At 36.3% G+C, this 12,796-nt stretch overlaps 1 protein-coding gene and 1 long non-coding RNA gene across 2 annotated transcripts in view; one reads left to right on the plus strand and one right to left on the minus strand.

Moving 5' to 3' along the window:
• The window catches only part of ADGRL2 (adhesion G protein-coupled receptor L2), a 378,308-nt gene extending 372,879 nt beyond the window's left edge, over positions 1-5,429 (minus strand). Inside the window, exon 1 of the mRNA XM_031554862.2 lies at positions 5,277-5,429. The gene's annotated coding sequence lies outside the window, so the exon portion shown is untranslated. The remainder of the gene's footprint in view (positions 1-5,276) is intronic.
• On the plus strand, positions 5,083-12,546 carry LOC104912403 (uncharacterized). Its single transcript, XR_794646.3, has 3 exons — positions 5,083-5,296; positions 7,029-7,178; positions 11,265-12,546. It is a non-coding gene; the product is annotated as an uncharacterized LOC104912403 (long non-coding RNA).
• Positions 12,547-12,796: the final 250 nt, after the last annotated feature.

The following is a 12,796-nucleotide window of genomic DNA, read 5'->3' on the forward strand; positions in this document are numbered from 1 at the left end:
GCACTTGTGCAACGCATCTGATCTTGTTATTTACACACATTTCTGAGTTTGACTCAAAGAGCAAATGACTATGCTTTTGGGGGATAACACTGGTCAATGGTATTGGGCATCTACAGCATCATTTTCTGTTAAGCTCAGTGCTTCTTTTCCTTAACTTTCAGGTGTTTGTGTGAACCATCCCTCCGTTGAAAAAGGAGACAGTGGGTTATCCTTAACTCATTGGAGATAGAAGTGCAGAAGCTGCTAAAACTCTTACTGATGGAAAAATTGGGTGCACATCAGCTCTGTGACCCGCAGAAAATATGGAACTATGTCACTTACACACGGGGTTCCTTCCGTGCTGCCTACTCACTAGCTGCCTTTTTCTGCAGTTTGGACTCAACGTAAAAAACGAATTTTAGCCAGAAAAAAACTGAGTACTTCTTCCCCGTAGCCTCCAAATGAACCATTGTTCTCTCAGCTGGAAAGGCGATGGGAATTATATACATATACTCTCAGGTTCAATGGAGCAAATTCGAAATTTCTTTCCTTTGTTTAATTTTAGGTTGTCAGTTAACATTATATTATTATTGTTCTATGAACTTAGTTCTAATCCAAAGACTAGGTAACAGTAACTGCACGGGTTTTTTTACTTGTCTTGAATAAGTGTTTCACTCTTTTCCCTAACACAGTTTCTAAGTCACAGGCTTTTCTGTAGAGGCAATTCAGATATCTATGTCCTGGCTCCAGTGGCCTGTTGCAACTAGATTTATTTCTCCAGAGGCAGACAACGTCCCTTTTCCAGTCCTTTACCTCACATAAGATGCATTTTGTCTCCTATGCCCTTCTCCTTCATAACTTAGTAGAAAGAGAAGTATGGAAGAATGGCAGGCTATGCAGGGATCCAGTTTTATCTATTCACATCCATGCATTTTCATGTAACATTCCTGCTAAGGTTAAAAAAACAAAGTAAAAGAAAGAATAACCAACCAAACTAGCAGAATTAAGAAAGAAAGGAGGAGGAAGTCCTATATATGATAAACATAACCTTTAAATAAATGCATGGCAACATCATGCAGACTTTAAATACATCTTAATTCCCATGTACTCTTTGTAGAGTTATCAAACCTAACATTGCAGAAATATTTATGGATTGGGTAAACATCACTTACCCTCCTTTTCCCCTTTATTCCTCTCCCTAACATTTCAGTCTCAGTTGTTAAAACTAATGCAGAATTTCACCACAGATATTTTCCCTCACATACACTGGAAAAAAACCTCAACACCTGATACTGCAGTGCAGAATGGAGAAAGAAATATTAATGTAGCCAAGTGATTTCAAAAGTTTTGTTAGTTTGGAAAGTGTTGAATTTCTGCTGACCCACATTCTGCGTATTTCTTGTACTCAGTGATGTTCGATGTTGTTTAGATTTTCATTTGCATTAGATATTTTATGTCCAAAGGTCAAATGAGCATAGCTTTTGAGTCAGATACCTACTGGCTGAGTTTCTTATAGTTATCTTTTCACACTGAGGGAAATAAAAAAGTGGGAGAAGTTCAAGCTATCCCAAATAAACAGAAGTAAAGCAACAATTACTTTTCCTGTGTGGACTGCTCTTGCTCATTTCTTCTCAAGAGATAACACTCTCTGACACAACGTCAGATAACCATGTTCAATGTTTCACAGACTTGCCATTTAAAGATTCATTTCCACTCCACTTATTCTCTTTTTATCTGCCCCTCTTTTGGTGCATTTCAGCTGTGAAAATTTTCATGTAGACTCCTCAGAACAGGTACTGGGAGAAGAGGAAAGCAAAAAAGCTCCAAAGTGGCTTAAAGCACCTCTAAGAAATGATAAAGGGAGTATGATAGGACAGAAAAATAAAGTGTTCTCGTGAGAATAGTCGTTTGCATAAAACCCTCAGCTGTTACTGAAATTTCAGTGGAATTCCTGGGGAAGACGGATATATAAAGCCTGAGGTTAATTTCAGTCATTACCAAGCACTTTACATCTGCTGAAGAATTCCAAACATATGAAAGGATGTCAATCCAAAGCTTCAGACCAAAATAAACAAATAAATAAATAAATAAGGAGCAACTTGAAAGGCTGTCAGTAGGTGAGTCACGGATCTGATTCAGCTTTTAACCCCTAGAGGTATAAGCACGCTTTATCTGTGAAAGAAAAGCAAGATCTGTACTCTGCAATATAAATTTTAACAGTGTACTCTACAGTACAAGGCAATGATAAAAATGGACAATATGATATAATTGTGTATGGGATTTGATGAGAAGCTGTGGGGAATATTATTTCTCCGCAGTTATAGAAAAAAAACAATAAAAAAGCATTGACTGAGGGTTTTGTTGACAATTAGATTTCCCATTTATAGCTGTACATTTTCTCAAAGGCTTTATCACTCACTTTTTAGGATTCTCAAATTTTCTTCATTTTCTAGAATATTTTTAAGGTATAGTTCAGCAAATGTACCTGCTTAAAACAGAAAGTAACTAAGACTTTAAGAAGTTGGATGGAACTTGTTAACAAGCTCTATAGCATCCTTTAAAATAGTAATTTATTTTTTTAAGTGTCTTCTCTAAAACCATCAGAGAAGAGCCTGAGAAGAGTATGATCCCTGCACTGTGTACAGCCACAAAGTTTACCACATCCTATAGACTTCTGGAAGACATACTACAGTGGAGTGTAGCGTAACTTATCTTGGAGATGTTTGACTGAGTTACTATAGCAATGGCAAGAATGCAGAGGAAGAAACACCAGTAGGAAAAAAGGCACTGACCATAAAAGGATACTGACAATTTTCTATAGAAAATTGTACCAACTAGCCTAAAATGAAACATAAAGGTTCACTCCCTTGAGAGTTTCTTGAAAATCCAGTCAAGTCTCAAACAATGTAAACCACCTGACTCCATCTCATTTATTTCAGTGATCAAGGAATTAAACTGAGATATGCCAGGTGAAGCTGGTGAACCTACTAGGAGAATCAAGTACATCATTTGGAAATAACTGTATGAAATGCTGATGATGACTCATGAAGGAACACTTTTATCCCTGTTATTCATTGGTCATTGGATAAAAGGTGGAAAGGAAGCCAGAAATAACTATATGCTGCTATAATATTTTATTCCATTTACAAAAAAAATCTCAGAAAAACCTTTTTCTCTCTTTTCAAATCTCCAGTGGTGAGTCATCTAATTTCATCACTGTATATCACAAAACTCCATAGGGATCATCTTTACTTCCCAACTTTATCCAGGACAGAGGTTCAGTCAAACAAAAAATCCTGACTGTCTTTCCTTAAATTCAGCTCTCTTCTCTAAAATGTATTTCCCTCCTCTTTCCAAAAACTAAAGTAGTCTCTTTTAGATTTTTTTTTTTTCCTGGGGAGAGGCAGGATGCATAAAATATTCCTTTTCCTATAAATCCAAATTTCTTTGTGTGGAGCAGATTTCTAGCAAGAATATATTTATTCTTCTCTGTCTAGAAAGGATTCTAAAGGGTTACTTTTTAAACTCCTATATCAGAAATACAAACTTATTCTCCCTAAATAACATCAATTTACTTAAAATACTCTGCACTTGAAAGAGTTAATACAAATTCTAGTTGCAGAATAAGAAAGAAAGGTCAGAATCCACTTACATCATTGTGAAGGGCTTTTATTACACACTGCTATAAAACATATTTCTTTTTTCAGTTGCCATCCTCACAGGGTAACCTGCATACCAATAGGATCTCCAAAATGCCACGAAGCAAGAGATGTTTATCTGCTAAATTCTACGTACAGTAACCTAACAAATGCCAGAGAAAGAAAGATTGCCCTCTGCACAGCAATACTTGTGTAGATGTCTTCTTTATGCTAACAATGACAAGGCTCTCTTGGTTTGTACTATACTCCAAAATCAGAATGCATTTTTTTTTTTTTTTTTTCTTCAAAGAGCAGACTGTATATCAAAGAAAAAAGATGCTCATTTGGGGCACTGAAATAGTTTGTATAGGGTACAAGTACTCTCTCCTGAAGCAAGCTAGCTAAAACTATCTAATCCTGAAAGGTAAACTTATGCCTCAAGTGTTCTTGAAGAAATTGGGGTATGTCTGAGAATATCTATGTTTCTCTTTCTGTCCTGTCTGGTCTCTAAATTTTCATTTTAATTCCTGTCTAAAGATTCAGAGAGCTGTTACTTGATTAACTTGGCTATGTTAAGGAGCAAGTCTATAAAAAAGCTCCAGATCTAATCATTGTCATTTCTCAACTCCAGTGAGAAAATAAACAAGAACTTTACTGTGGGACAAGTGTAAATCAGAATAATTCTGATCTTTTTTCACTATATTTCTCTTCAAATCCATTATTTGAATTTATCACATTTGAAGTTGTTTCTATAGTTATTTTAATCATTTGCATCCCCAAATTCTGACAGCCAATTCAAAGAAATATAAATAAATGTAAGAGTTACTATTTGCTTTCATAACACCAATGCTGTCAGATGCATTACATCAATATTTAGTGTGGTAGATGCTGAAAGTTAGAAAGAAACTAATGAAGTAGTGCCTGACTTTCCTTTTCTTAAGGAGGTTTTTAAGAATCATATCCGAACAGTTGGTCTTGAGTTGCACTTTGCAAAGCGAGCTCTGCCTCTTCAACCTCTCTAAACAATAGACATTAAAACAGAACCACGAGGGTTCAATTCCACTACTTTTGTTGGCAGTCCTATTAACGATATGTTTATCTTGTGGGCTAAATTTACGACAGGCCCATTTGCAGTCCGGCCTGGAGTTTCCTTGTTTACAACATAGCAAAGTAAAAGGTGACCTTTTTTATTTTTGTTAAAAACCTTTCAAGAGTTAGTTCTGCTCCAAAGACAGCACCTTAATAAGGGTTCAGGACAGAAAGCCCTAGTAATGCTGTTTTCCTCTGGGGACTACTGAGCACTGCATAAACTCACATGTACATTAGAAAATGTTTTTAAAAGAAAACACAAACTTGCATGAAGATTACATTTGCAGATTAGAGAGCTGCTGTACTAAGATCATACCTGCCATTATGGAACAGAAAAGAAAATGCGGGGTGGGGGTGGGAGGGAGGGAGGGGATATATAGCGGGCTATACAAACAGAAAAACAGCCGTTCGATCAGTTGCACCTATACATACACGTAACAAAAGCGTTAGGCACCTGGCACAATTCTATTAGGACCTAATTCTGACAACAATACACGTCATTATAGTGGGATCTGATAATGAGCAAACACTGGAGGCATTACGCGTCTTTAGAAGAAGCAGACTTCCTACCTTATTAAGACTGATAGAAGGTAAGTCCCCCTTTAAAGAAAGTTGTAAGTAAAACCAGGCAGCAGTTGCAGTAAATTGAGTCCTTTCAGTCACTGTATACATGCAGCAGTTCTGCAATAAGGGAAAAATATAATGGGAGGAGCAGCTGTGAACGAGTGACCTCCTGAAGCTGAGTTCTCTTTGTGAATCAAGCACTGGGAGCCAGTGCTCTGATTTGCATGGATTATCTCCACTTGAACAGATACATTTAAATTAACTGGCACAGGGGCACAGAGATAAAAAAAAAAAAAGGGGGGGGGGAAAGAAAAGTAAGTGAGTGAGGGAAGGAGAGCAGGAGCAAAGGAGAGCAGACGCTCATCTGGGTACGCAGCACAGGCAGAGCTGTACTTCGGAAGAGCTACAGCTCCCTCTTCATGTCACTGCTGCGAGATGAGAAAAGCTGTCATTATGGCCGAGTTGGTAACAGATTTCCCCCCTCTCCTCCCCCCAACTTCTGATGGTCCATTTGATCAGATTTCTATAAACACTTAATAACTCAGTCTGTCATGCAGTGCAGGTTTTATACTGCAAGTCTCAAATGCTTATAAATCTGGTAAAACCTGCTAAATGATTTTAAGCGTGGAAATATTTTGAATGGAGTAACTTGCACAAATTGAGATGGGATATTTGCAAGTGTCCCTTGACAGATTTATTATTTTTGAGTGTGCAAGTGTCTTTAAAATACAGGCAGGCAGCACTGAAACCACTTCTGTGCAGGAGGCAGAAGGTGGGGTGTGCTCCAACCAATGTTTCTACATTATCTAAAATCAATCAAGACAAAAGAGAGACAAAAAATTTGCATTCAAACACTTCAGAATTTCTCCCTTATTAACATAAACATCACAAATATTACCTGTTGCACATTCCTGATTTGATTTTAAATGCAGTACTTAAGCTGATTAGAGAAATATGACTATGTTCAACCCTCTTGAACCTGCATCCAATCCAAGAGGAAGCTGATCTAAACTTTGTTTCTTTTGTTTAGAGTACTTCAATAACTTATTTTTACACTATTTTGTAATGGACAAAATGCGTAGATTGCCTGCTCCTTTTTGCTTATTTCAGAAACTGAAGTAGCTTGTTTTCTATTCTAGGGTATGTACTAATCTCTTGAGTGACTAGATATTTCTTGTGTGCCCCTTTACTAAGGGCTGGAGGTAACAGGAAGGAAAGAAGCAATGAATTAATATCTTGATGACTTTCAAATTAAAGAGCAGTATTTTATACATAATTTGGGTGTTAACAAAAATTTCTTCTCAGGAAGATGGAGATGCACTGGCATGAGTGGAGCTGGTGGAGTCACTATCCCTGGAGGCAATCAAGAACTGTGGAGATGTGGCACAGAGGAGGATGGTGGGGACGGGTTGGACATGATGAACTTAATGATCTTTTCCAACCTTGATGATTCTTTAATATAGACTTTTCTAATCCTCCACATGTAGTCATACTACTTGGAAATTATCACAGAAGTTAGGAAAGCAAAGTAGAACACATTCCCTCAGTCAGCAGTCAAAAATATGAAAGAATATGATACCTACTCATTGAGAAATAGTATCTGGTGAGATTTGGTGGGGTAAATTATCCTGTATTGGCAGTTAAAACAGTTCAGCTGAAATCTGGCTTGTAGGAATCTTGTCTTCTGCAAAATACTGCTTGTTCAGAGATCAATAACCTGAAACTGTAAAGACAACAAAGGCTAAACTGTATCTCCAGCTCATTTGCAGATTAAGCTCCGTCCAACAAACATTTGTTGTTTCCATTGCTGCGTTTCTAAGGTAAAGCCTATGGAGTTTTCTCTGCAGGAGAAACATTTACTTATAATGCAGATTCCAAAATGATGCCTCTGCCTGAACAGAATATATGGTAAGTACTATACTTAATCTAGTCATGAGAAATTGCTTCTTGGAAATAATCACATTTACAGTAAAATTTGCTGCAGATAAATGATCACATAGATATTGGACAAAGTAGAGGAGAATATATTTGGATTTTGTAATAAATGTGATCTGACATTATTGGTGTCTGCCTGAGCCCCATAAACAAGTGCTTGCCCTGAGAAATGTGCACATTTACTGGACAAGTTTGGAAGTTTAATTGTTTTAGTGTTAGGAAAAATCCTTGAACTACACTGTACCTCTGAATATTTACCTGGATAACACTCAACCTACATGAAACCCCGTCCCTCTCTGTGCACTCTCCAGAACTTCACATGTTCTTCGGTCGTATCTTACTTGTATGTTGGACCACAAATTATATGTGTCTTATTTTCTCACTCTTTTTTCCAACTGACTGCTCATCAGGTAACAACAAATTAATTTGACTCCTGCAGAGCACTGAGAAGCCAAGTGTTAATGTCAAACTTGTGTATGGTAGCTGTGGAAAGCTGAATCCTGATTAAGGGCTTAAAAAATGTGGACTGTGAACCAAATTTGCTCCTGTTTCTCTTTACCCTGATACACTTGTCAGCATTTCAGAACGCCAAGCTGATAATGACATAACAATTCAGACCCAAAAACCCGTATGCCCATAAACAGAAAGAAATAACCAACAATGAGAGGGATTTTCACCTTAGAAGTATAGTAAGAGGAAAAGACTATGTAAGGAATCCAAACATTTGTGGATGGCAATATGGACAATACAAACTAGTTGCGGAAACTGTGAGATGTGTCTTATTCTCTGGAAAGATTTGTATGCCTGAAGTGTCATCTGCTAAAATTCACAAAGAGAAGACCTTAAGAGAGATGTGGCTGGAGGCAATGTTGAATGAAGATGTGGATTTGGGAAAAAGGTGTAAGAGGAAAAAAAACTGAATGGGGCAACTGGGGATTTACAGACCCTTGTTGAGTGAGAGGACTTGTGAGAGAAAAAGAACAAGCAGAACAACAGGAAGATAGAGAAAAGTTAAAAAACACGCTTGCCATCTGGGAGACTGGAAAAATACAACAGACAAAACCAAAACAGAAGGTAGAAAAAAAGTGAAAAAGTTAATTCTAGCAAAGAGTGCTGGAGACTAGAATCTAAAGATGAGTAAGAGTGGTAGTTTGTGAGGAAAAAGAACAAAAGGCAGGATAGTTTGTGATCAGAGGGTAAAGTAAATTAAGAAAAGAAAAATTAATGCCTACATGCATTGAGTCTCTTAAAGAGAAACAATAAATACTGGAAAATCCTTTTCGAAATAAATAAATAAATAAATATGTATATGTATATATATTTATTCACAGTGGGAAAGAGATGCAAGGAAATTTCCAATGGACTAAATAAAATATAGTAAATAATTTCATTTTAGGTAGAGGAAAAAAGACTAAAAAGCAAAGCTAATGGGAACTGTATCTCACTAAATAACCATGGAAAAAGTGGGATTGACATGGATATTATTAAAGCAAAACAAATCTTAAGGAGTACAAGGAAATCTTGGTAGACATTCATATAATCTTCATGCCTTCTTACTGTACACAACAAGAAAAAAATCTGGTCAACAGAAATTCAACTACACTAAAGGAATTACCAGTGGATAATCAGGAAAGAAGAGGCAAATATTATATAGTAGGAGCAAGGTATTGAAAAGTATGTGTTATTCAGGAAATTGTTATTCAGGAAATACGTGATTAAAACAGGTGACCTCGTAGAGCTGTCTTCTAATAATGTGCCAGATTAAAATGAAGTGAAAAAGAAAGGGATACATCTAACAGAATCTGTTTGGGCCAAATTAATGAATATGTTTACCAAGAAATCAAAAGCCAGGGAAAGATGAAACTATTTCTGCATTTGTTCTAATAAACAATACAGTTACTTTGAGGAAACTGGTCTAAAAACTTGTGAGTTCACTCATTAAAATGAAATAGAATAATCAGTAAAAACAAAGCTTTATATTTCAGAGGGCAGATTTTGGTAACCTAAAAGGTTACGTAAGTGAAGTAAAATAGACTGATCTATTCAAGGTTTTGAATGTGGAGGAGTCTTAGAATTATTTTACATTTAAGTTGATAAAGCTGCATGGAACGTGTATCTGAAGGAATGGAGAAATTTGTGAGAAAGTGGTCAAGCAATTCCATACAAATACAGAACTTTCTCAAAAAGACTATTAGAGAAAAGACGTGTATAATCAATGGATATACAGATGATATAGCATATTCAGGAGCTTGGCTGATGTAATTGTTATACTGGAGTAAGGAAAGAAAGGTACTCACCCTATCCCAGGCTCGTGAGATAGACTCCAGTAGAGCAGATCTCCAGAGAGATCTTTCCTAACTGGCAGTCAGCTCTTAAATGGGTCTAGGAGAGGTGGAGCCAGGCTCCACCCCTTCCTGCAGCACAGGTGAATTGCCTTCACCTGTGCTCCTGTGGCTGACTCATTGCTTGCCTCAAGTGATAAATTCAGGCCATGATTCAGCAGCTCCATACAACATATCAGTAGACACAGATGTGTTTTAGAGGTCAGAAGTAGAAAGTACAGTGAAAACTGTCAGTAGTCAAACTGAACTGCAATTTGGCATGGATATTAAATGGTAGAACAGTCTTCTCACAGTTAAGCAAGATGAGAACAAATAAAACACCGGACATCTATAGAAAGAAGATTCAGTGAAAATAAATAAATATATATTTAAAATAAAAAACTCAGTGACTATTTACCATATGTTTTCAGTAATAATGACCACAGAGGTAACAGAATAAAAAATAGGAATGAAGTCAAGATTATAGAAATTAGGAAACTGGAAACAAAGCTATAAGCACAATGCATTCAGACTGGGGAGAGATATCACGTGAACCCTATCCCACAATCACAAGAAAGAGAACATAAAACTCCAATTGGAAGGAGCCCAGACATGGCTGACTGGATAACAGCAAATGCATTATCTGTTTCTAAGAGAGAGGCCCATGCAGTTACGAACCCTTTAATTTGACCTCACTTGCTTTAGAAAAAATGTTGAGGGAAAAATATAAATGAAGGCAGGGTGGTAAATGGGATAGCATGCAAAAAGGATTTACTAAAGATAGATTGTGCCAAGTAAATTTGTTATCTCTCTTTAATGAGATAACTGATTTCTAGACAAAGGATTTGTGATACATCTTATTTATATCTCTACTGCATATGATACAACATCACATAGGAAACCGGGGATTAGGAGAAGAGTTGTAAAGTGGGTAAGATTGTGTAATGGATAGATAGCAACAAGTGGTTGAAAGAAGCAGCATCAAACTGCAAGAAGTTTATTAGTGGGAATCCTCAAAAATCAGTCTTGGGATCAACTAAAAAAAAAAAAGTTCAAGTATAAAGAAATATGAATTCTGCAGTTTCCATTTATCTAGAAAACGATCACTACAAAAAAAGAATAACTGATTTTTTTTATTACATAAAACACACATAAAGGACATATAAAATATGATATTGTAATTATAATAAGAGGATAAATAGTCACGCTCTATACAGGCCTGAATATGTGAGTGTGGTCTTTGACACTCAGAGTCAAGAAAATATGCTAAATCTAAAACAACTGCTGAGAAGGCAACTGCAATGCTCAGCAGACTGAAGAGCCATCACTCCAGGAGTGGAATTAAAAGTTTTGCTGGTTCTGTAAGGGAATGCAAAAAGCTGAAAGGCATTATAGCATTATAGCTGATGTCTGTAAACATATTATTATACACTAGGTTGGAAAACATCTGTATGAACTTATGGGATGAAGCAGAAAAAAAAAGTATCTCGTGTTCAGATAAGAAATGCAGAAGTGATTCTAGCCATTAGAACCGTGAAATTTCAAAACAGACTTCCCAAATTTGTGTTAAGAGTAAAAAAATAAAAAACTACTGCATTTTAATGGGGAATTATTATTTTATTAAAGTCATTGTACCTGGCCACCTATGCAATTAGAAGATTAGATTCAAGACACTCCTTACTTTTTTCCCCAGTTTGCATTGAGTATATTGACCTGTCATATGTCTTCTCCCTCCCAGTTTTTAGTGCCAATCAACGTCTTTGTTGTTGCTGAAGAATTGAGCGGATTCAATGGTGCGTCACCTAAGAACAGGATGTCCATTGATTCACTCTGCAATCTTTCCATTTCTACCCTTTATTCTGAAACATGCCTGATGAGGGAAGATTATGATACGGGTACAGTGATTATTTTGGCATCTGGCACAGAACCTATTAGGCTCTCCATCCAAGACAATTAATAAAAAGAAAAGGAGTATTGAAAGGACAAGATAACATAGCACAAAGAGACAAGACTACAGTTTACCAAGAAAATGTTTCTGAAGCAAAAGAATGAGAAAAGTGCATTACCTTTTAGCCTGACTGCGATCATAGAACAAGTCAGGCAATGTCAGAGAGAAGGATGTAGGAAAGAATAAAGAAAACGGACAAAGAAATGCAAAAACATTTTTGACTTTACAAGAGGCTTGATTTTGATTCACTTATAAAAGAGGGCCCTTTGATTTATTTAGATCCACGTGAACTTCCTTGCTCAGCAATTGTACAACCTGTTAACAATTCTCTGTTGATTAGACAATGGAAAAGTAGAAAAGAAGCAGTCATCAGAAAAACCAAATACATTCTAACAACTGGCTATCACCTTCAAAGGACATTGCCACGTTCCAGAGAGGAAAGTCCAGCAGAAACAGCTTGGTACCTACAAGACAGAAGAATATGCAAAGACAAGAATTTGCTTGCGGATTGTGCTGTTTTTGTTTATTCCCATTTCCAATACTGGTGGACATGAACATCAACAATAACCAAACACATTCAGATGAAATAAAAGCTCCTCGATTTCTCATAACTTATCATTAATTTATATTAAAACTGTAACTAAAACCCAAATACCAAAATTATCAGTAAAAAAAATTATCTGAAATACAGGCCCAGAGCTTTCTTCCAGAATGAAGAGGCTATGATCAGATTTCCTAAGGAGAAATGTAGATGAAACCAGAAGACTTTGCTTGAAGGAGGCAGAAACAGTCAGAAATTTTCTGACTGAAGAAAATTAACCACCACAGAAACAGCCTATCATACAAGAAGCTAGATTTGAAGTTCCTGGAAACTGTTCAAGCTTAACGTTGCAAGGAGTAATTAGGTTTCCAGGTAGAATTGCAAGCCACTCAGAAGCTGAGAATCCACTTCCCCAAAGAATTAAGTATTTTTTTTTTGTTTGTTTGTTTTTCCATATATTTTCCACAAAATATGTAGTTCACATAAATAAATAAAGGTCTTTGTGTGATGAGAAGTTATTTCACTACAAAATTCTTCTACGACATCTGTTCTTTTAATGCTTGAAAATATGTAGGTTTTTTTTTGTCATGAGATTGATAGTTGAGATATTCCCCGTACAAGAAAAGATGGAAAACATATTTTAAATATATTTACTTACAGAATAGAAAAGGGAACATAATAGAATGTTCCAGAGAACATTGAAACTATCACTTGTATTTTGCTTGTAATGACAGATTTCCCACACTTTTTCCAAATCATGGAGTGCCTGTTAAGCCAAAAT

Source organism: Meleagris gallopavo, chromosome 10, assembly GCF_905368555.1.
Source record: "Meleagris gallopavo chromosome 10, MGAL_WU_HG_1.1, whole genome shotgun sequence".
NCBI lineage: Eukaryota > Metazoa > Chordata > Aves > Galliformes > Phasianidae > Meleagris > Meleagris gallopavo.